Source organism: Malania oleifera, chromosome 9, assembly GCF_029873635.1.
Source record: "Malania oleifera isolate guangnan ecotype guangnan chromosome 9, ASM2987363v1, whole genome shotgun sequence".
Lineage (NCBI taxonomy): Eukaryota > Viridiplantae > Streptophyta > Magnoliopsida > Santalales > Ximeniaceae > Malania > Malania oleifera.
This window is the reverse complement of record NC_080425.1, coordinates 72,127,117-72,133,877: the sequence shown is the minus strand read 5'-3', so window position 1 is coordinate 72,133,877 and position 6,761 is coordinate 72,127,117. Positions and strand designations below refer to the sequence as shown.

The 6,761-nt window shown below is 35.1% G+C and overlaps 1 non-coding gene across 1 annotated transcript; it reads left to right on the top strand.

Annotated features, from left to right (window-relative positions):
• Positions 1-1,773: 1,773 nt before the first annotated feature.
• Positions 1,774-1,880, top strand: LOC131165177 (small nucleolar RNA R71). Its single transcript, XR_009139495.1, has one exon. It is a non-coding gene; the product is annotated as a small nucleolar RNA R71 (small nucleolar RNA).
• The last annotated feature ends 4,881 nt before the right edge of the window (positions 1,881-6,761 follow it).

The window sequence follows — 6,761 nt, the reverse complement described above, 5'->3', positions numbered from 1 at the left end:
AAATCTAGAGATATAGGTTGTTGCATCTTTCCTTTAGAGATTACAGAGTCCGTCCTTGCTACCATAGGTTCTAGCCTCCCCACACATTGCTGTGTTGTAATCTGCTGCAAGGATCGTTCTAGGTGATCAACTTGTACATCTTTTTGAAAGACTTTTTCTACACCTTGCTGAATGACATCTACCCGAAAGCAAGTGCTTGGATCTTCTAGGAATCTCATGTCTTGGTAGATGTTGAACATAACCTCTTCCTTATCCACTCTCAATGTTAACTCACCCTTTTGAACATCAATTAAAGCCCTTCCAGTGGCCAAGAATGGTCGGCCAAGAATTAGTGGGACTTGTTGGTCTTCCTCCATATCTAACACCAAAAAATCAGCAAGAAAAATAAATTTATCCACCTTTACCAATACGTCTTCTATGATTCCATGTGGATACTTGATGGATCGGTCTGCTAGTTGCAAAGAAATGGTTGTTTGTTTCATCTCACCAAGTCCCAATTTCCTGCAAACAGAAAGTGGCATAAGATTAATGCTAGCTCCAAGATCACATAAAACTTTATCAAAAAATAAATTTCCAATAGTGCAAGGCAAAGTAAAACTCCCTGGATCTTTTAATTTCTGAGGCAATTTCTTTTGAAGAATAGCACTACACTCCTCGGTAAGCTTCACTGTTTCGAACTCCTCCAACCTTCTTTTCTTTGAAATGATCTCCTTCAAGAATTTGACATAGTTTGGCATTTGTTCCAAGGCATCTGCAAAAGGAATATTTATGTGAATTTTCTTAAAAATATCCAAAAACTTAGAAAATTGCTTATCTAATTTTTGTTTTTGAAAACGTTGAGGATAAGGAAGTGGAGTAGAGAGAATAGGAGGATTGTCAGGAAATGAAATTGATGGAAGCGTGTCCATCTCTCTTGGTGTATCATCCACAATCTCTTCTTCTTCCCCTTTATTCTTGCTTCGGCCATTCTTTTCAGGTGTAGGTGTGGACATAGTTTCCTTTGCTGGTGATTTATCAATTTCTCTTCCACTCCTAAGTGTGATGACATTGCATTGTTCCTTAGGATTCACTTCTGTGTTGCTAGGAAAAGTTCCTCTCTGTTGGGTATTTATAGTCGTGGCCAGTTGCCCAATTTGTATTTCAAGGTTCTTCATAGTGGCTCCCATATTGTTGCAATGAGTCTCAATGTTGTCTAGCCGTGCATTTGTCTTTTTAAACCTTGCTTTTGTCTCCTCAACAAAAGATATCATGGCATCCTCAAGTGACATCTTCTTCTCACCTTGATGACTCTCAAATCCTGCAGGAGGTTGCAGCACATTCCTTGTATTTCCATAAGACAAATTCTCATGATTTCGAAGCCCTAAATGGTAATATTGTGGCAAAGGATCACCACGATAATTATAGTTCCGATTATTGATGTATTGAACCTATTCTTGACTCGCTCCAATACTCGAATCTGTCCTACTTGTAGCTGCCACATATTCTGCACCTTGTGGTATCCTCTGGGTTGTCAAAGATGAAATTTGATGAGACAAAGAAGCTACTTGAGCTGAAAGTGCAGCAAACGGCTCCAATTCATGAATTCCAGCAACTTTCTTAGCCATTGTTCTTTCAGTTGGCCATTGATAGTTATTTGAGGCCATTTCTTCCAAAAGAGTAGTAGCACCCTCAGGTGTCTTTGACATCAAAGTTCCCCCAGATGCAGCATCAACTAAAGTCCGCGTTTGCCCATTTAACCCGTTATAGAACATCTGAATTTGCAACCAATCCGGTAATCCATGTTGTGGGCAGCGTCGAATTAAATCTTTATACCTTTCCCATGCTTCATAGAGTGATTCAAAATCATGCTGCTTGAATTGACCAATCTCACTCCTGAGTTGAGCTGTTTTTGCAGGTGGAAAGAATTTAGCTAGAAATTTTTCTGCCATGTCCTGCCAACTAGTAATACTCCCAGGTTGTAGCGACTGTAGCCAACCTCTTGCTTTGTCCCTCAAAGAGAAAGGGAATAATCTCAGTCTAATGGTGTCTTCGGTAACACCATTGATCTTCACAGTATCACAAATCTCCAAAAACATCGCCAGATGGATATTGGGATCATCAAGTGGCGATCCACTGAATTGGGCCTGCTGCACCATGCTGATTAATGCGGGTTTAAGCTCAAAATTGTTGGCGTTAATGGGCTGGGGTCTGATACCCGAATAATTGTCATTCACAACTGGTCGCACATAATCCTTCAAGGCGCGTGGCTGTGCATTATCTTGTTCGTTCTCCATGGCTAATACCCTCTTTTTCCTTAGTGCTCTGAGCGTTCTTTCAATCTCCGGATCAAAAGGAATAATGTCACATGTTCTAGCCCTGCGCATCCAACATAAAAAAACACACCAGAAATACAAAAATAAAAATAATAATAATAATAATAATAAAATAAAATAAAATAAACAAATAAATAAAAATATAAAAATAAAATTCTCAATTAATACCAAGATTACTTTGTATCGATATTGGCAAAAATAAGAAAAACTCAATCCCTGGCAACGGCGCCAAAAACTTGACCGGTGCAAACTGCAAGTGCACAATATCGTAGTTTTATAATATAATGATGTGTAGAGTATCGTCCTCAGGGATCGATGTCTTAATTTTACCAAGTACCGAAATTTTACTAACCTTGATTTTATTTCGAAAAATTAACAATTTAGACTGCAAAATTTAAACAAAGCTACTTTAAATAAACTATTCAGGAGAATTTAAAACTGAATACCGCGTGTCAAATTGATGATGGTGAAAACTTATATGAAACCGATTTCACCTAGTTTCTCACTATGCTTTACTCATTTAGCTAATTTAACTTCGTTTTCTCTGTTTGTTAGCAAATCGCCAATTTTTCCAAAAGCCTCTTTCGATAGTCAATTGGAACCTATTCTTGTTTATTATTTAACATAAGAGTATGCAAATTAATAACGCAAGAACGCAGTAAAACCCTTGGTTTTTTTATGCTACGTAGGTTCATACAAGTCTTTCGATCTCTATATTTACCTACGCTAAATTATCCAAGATCTATCCTATAATCCCCCCTTTCGGTAGCAAATCACAAGACTAAAATCATTTAATTAATGGCCAGTTAATTAAAAGCATTAGGCACAGAATAACTCAAACAAACATTAATGAAAACTATTTCAGATTAGCATCAAAGAGCAAGCATAGTTCGAAACTGGCTACATTGTTTTCCTAGAATTCAAAATTTTAGTTCATTCCAAAATAAAATTCAACATAACAGATTTCACCATATTTTCTTCAATTTGGAGCGTACGGAAAAGATCAACACTCGCCGCACCGCCGTCGCGCGTCACGAACACCGCCGTTGTTCTCCGCTTTTCGATTCTGAAAAGATAGTATTTTTGCGTGCTTCCAACTCTCCTTTGCTAGCTGTGTATGTATCTTCATAGCACCCCCAAAAGAAAACCACAAGAAAGCTCTCCAAAAAATAATTTTTCCAAGAAACCCTATGTGCTTTGGCCTCCCTTCTCTTTCTCCCCAAGAAAAATCCTTTCTTTTTCTTCCTATGGTGTGGCCTCTCCTCCAGCCCAGCGCACGCTGCCCCCTCTTCCTTTCCTCTTGCACACGGCTCCCTCAAAGGAAACCCCTCCTCTTTGACTTTTCCTTACTTTCCTTTTATCCTTTCTTTCTTTGCTTTTCTTTCCTTTCTTTTTCTTCTTTCCATTCTTTTGTCTTTCCTTTGTATGTACCCAGCGCACACTCTCCCTTCTGAGATGACCCGGCTGCATGGCTGGGTCACATCTCATTTTTTGATTTTTTTTTTTTTCAAAGGTACATGAACTGCCCTCCTCTTTCAAGCCCACTTTGGACCCTCTTATAGCTCGTAACTCTCAAAGCTTAAAACACAAAAGATGTAGAGCTCTTTTTCAGATTTTCCCATAATTTTGAATCATCTCGATCGGAGCTCGTATGAGAAAGTTACGCCAAGATTACGAAGAATTGTCGAAAAAATCCATAAAACGGCGTATGCTAACTTCACGTCTGATTTCGGCCTGGATGCTGCCAGTATTTTGCAAAACACAAAACACGAAAATTGTAGATTGTTTTCTTATATTTTTACGGCATCTTTAATCATCTAAATTAGAGGTTGGATGAGAGAGTTATGCATAGATTGCAAAGTACCGTCGGTTTTTTTAGCTTCCCACAGTTGCTCTGCAATAAAAAAAAACACCAAAATTTCATACATTACTCAATAAAACCCAAATTTTATAAATAGAACACAATGTTAGAATATTGAGGGTAATTAGGCATTTAAATACAAAATATCATTCGCAATGCATGAATTAAAGCACCTAATTACGCAATTTAAGCGCGTAATCACCTATGAGGTACTACTGATGTAAGGGACAATCGAATCGATATGCTCACTAGCGAGTATGAAGCTTTTAGGGTGAACCCAGACGAAACCATCACTAGTATGTACACTAAGTTTACTCACATAATAAACTCCCTCAATGTATTAGGAAAAACTTACACCACTTATGAAATGATTAGAAAAATTCTTAGAGGGCTACCACCTATATGGGAACCAAAAGCCGCAGCCATAATGGAAGGAAGAAATTTGAAAAACACCTCCTTAGATGAACTTATAGGTTCTCTACTCACATATGAAATGACAATGAATGAAAGGAGTGAAAAATCTAAAGCCCAAGAATCTGTTGCTTTTAAAACATCAAAAGAAAACTCTAGTCATAGTGAAGAAGAGAAGGATGAAAATGAATTAGCCTATATATCCAAGAAGCTATCAAAAATTCTTAGAAGAAAGAATAAATTCAAGAGAAAAATCTAGAACTTGGAATCAGATGAAGAAGAAACCAATACAAAGAAATCAAAAAATAAAATCCCTACATGTTATAATTGCAAGAAAAATGGACACATAAAATCAGAATGTCCACTACTTAAGGAGGATTCTAAAAAGAAAAATAAAAAGGTAATGAAAGCCACTACTTGGGACAATATGAGTACAAGTAGTTCCGATAATGAATCAAGTGACCAAGAGGTTGCTTGCTATATGGCATGGGGTGATGATGATGAAGAACAAAGCTCTTCATCCAAATCGGTAAATGAATATAGTAATGATTCATCTAATGAATCCAATGATGAGAGCATGCCATCTTATCAAGAGTTACAAAATGAATTATTCAAAGTTAATAAGATCCTAGTCAAAGTAACTAAACAATATAGTTCATTGAAAAATAAGAATGAAGGTGCAATAAAGGAGTCGAAATCCCTTAAACTTGATGAAAGAGAGAAAGATTTGAAAATCAAGAGATTAGAAAGTAAGAATGAAAAGATGATGAAAGAAATAGAAGATCTAAAATTCCAAATGAATGTTGATGACATATATTTCTGAGTTAAGTAAAATCAATAACTTGTCTCAAGAAATAGTGAAATCACAAATGAATGTTGATGACAAGAAAGATATAGAGATAAGTGATCTCAAAAGTTAAATTGAAAATAAAGAAAAGATCATTTACAATTTTACTAAAGGAAAAGAAAATTTTGACAAAATGATTGGCTCACAAAGAATATCTTTGAACAAAGAAAGCATAGGATTCAATGGAATTGAAAATAAAAGGAAGAAGAATTTTTATATGAGATATTTTTTCAAAAGCATCCTAAGATTACGCTAGCACCTACTCAAATGCCTACACACACATCACATGTTTTCTATGTAAGAAAAAGGGGCATGTTAAGTTCGAATGTCCATTAAAGAGGAAAGGTGTGAAAACAAAACAAGTTTAGAGAATTAAAGAAACATCCCTTATTAAACCATCGGGACCCAAGAGAGTATGGGTACCTAGATAAAAATCCTAGTTCAAATCATAAAGAATCTCAAAGAAAAGATTGTTGAAACAAATCAAAACAAAAATAACATTGTTGGCAAAAATCATAGTATGATTCATACAAGCCTTAAATTAGAAAGTATTAAGATATATGAAGCTTGGGAACTCATATGAAATCAAAGAAAATCTGAGCTTATTACTTGAGTTTTTTAATTAAGAAAAGATATTTGAGAATGATAACAAATTGAGCAATATTGTAGTACAATGCACATGATAATGATATTCTCCATCCTTAAATATTATGCTGATATGCTATATGCTACATGTGTATATCTTGAAATCTCCAAAGACATGAAAACAATTGATGATTTATGGTTCACTATATATTGAAAATCTGAGCATGAAGTTATTAAGCATGATTTAGAAGCATAAATTTTGATATGATATTGATATATGAATATGATAAATTGAAAAATTTGCATCTAAATAATTTAGAATCCATGAGCAGTGCATAATGTGACATTAGCATTAGTATCTATAAAGTATATTCGTATCCATGAATATATCAGTTAATATTTGAGCATGACAAGCATAATTATATCCATGAGCATGTTATGACATTGATATGATATTGGTATTTGATATTAGTATCCATGAGCACATACATGATATGAATCAATGTTTGAAACATGGGATGACAAATTTAAAAGCATAATTGGTATCAAATCTGAATGTATTAATTTCAGGGGGAGTCATATGACTTATTGCTTGTACTATGTTTTGTTTCTCCCTAATTTCTCAATTGATATCATGAATTAATGAAATGATCAATTAGTATTATTCTTTAATGTTTTAATTGGTATTACAATTCAAAAGTTCAATTGGTATCATGAATTAATGAAGTTTTCAATTGGTATCAAT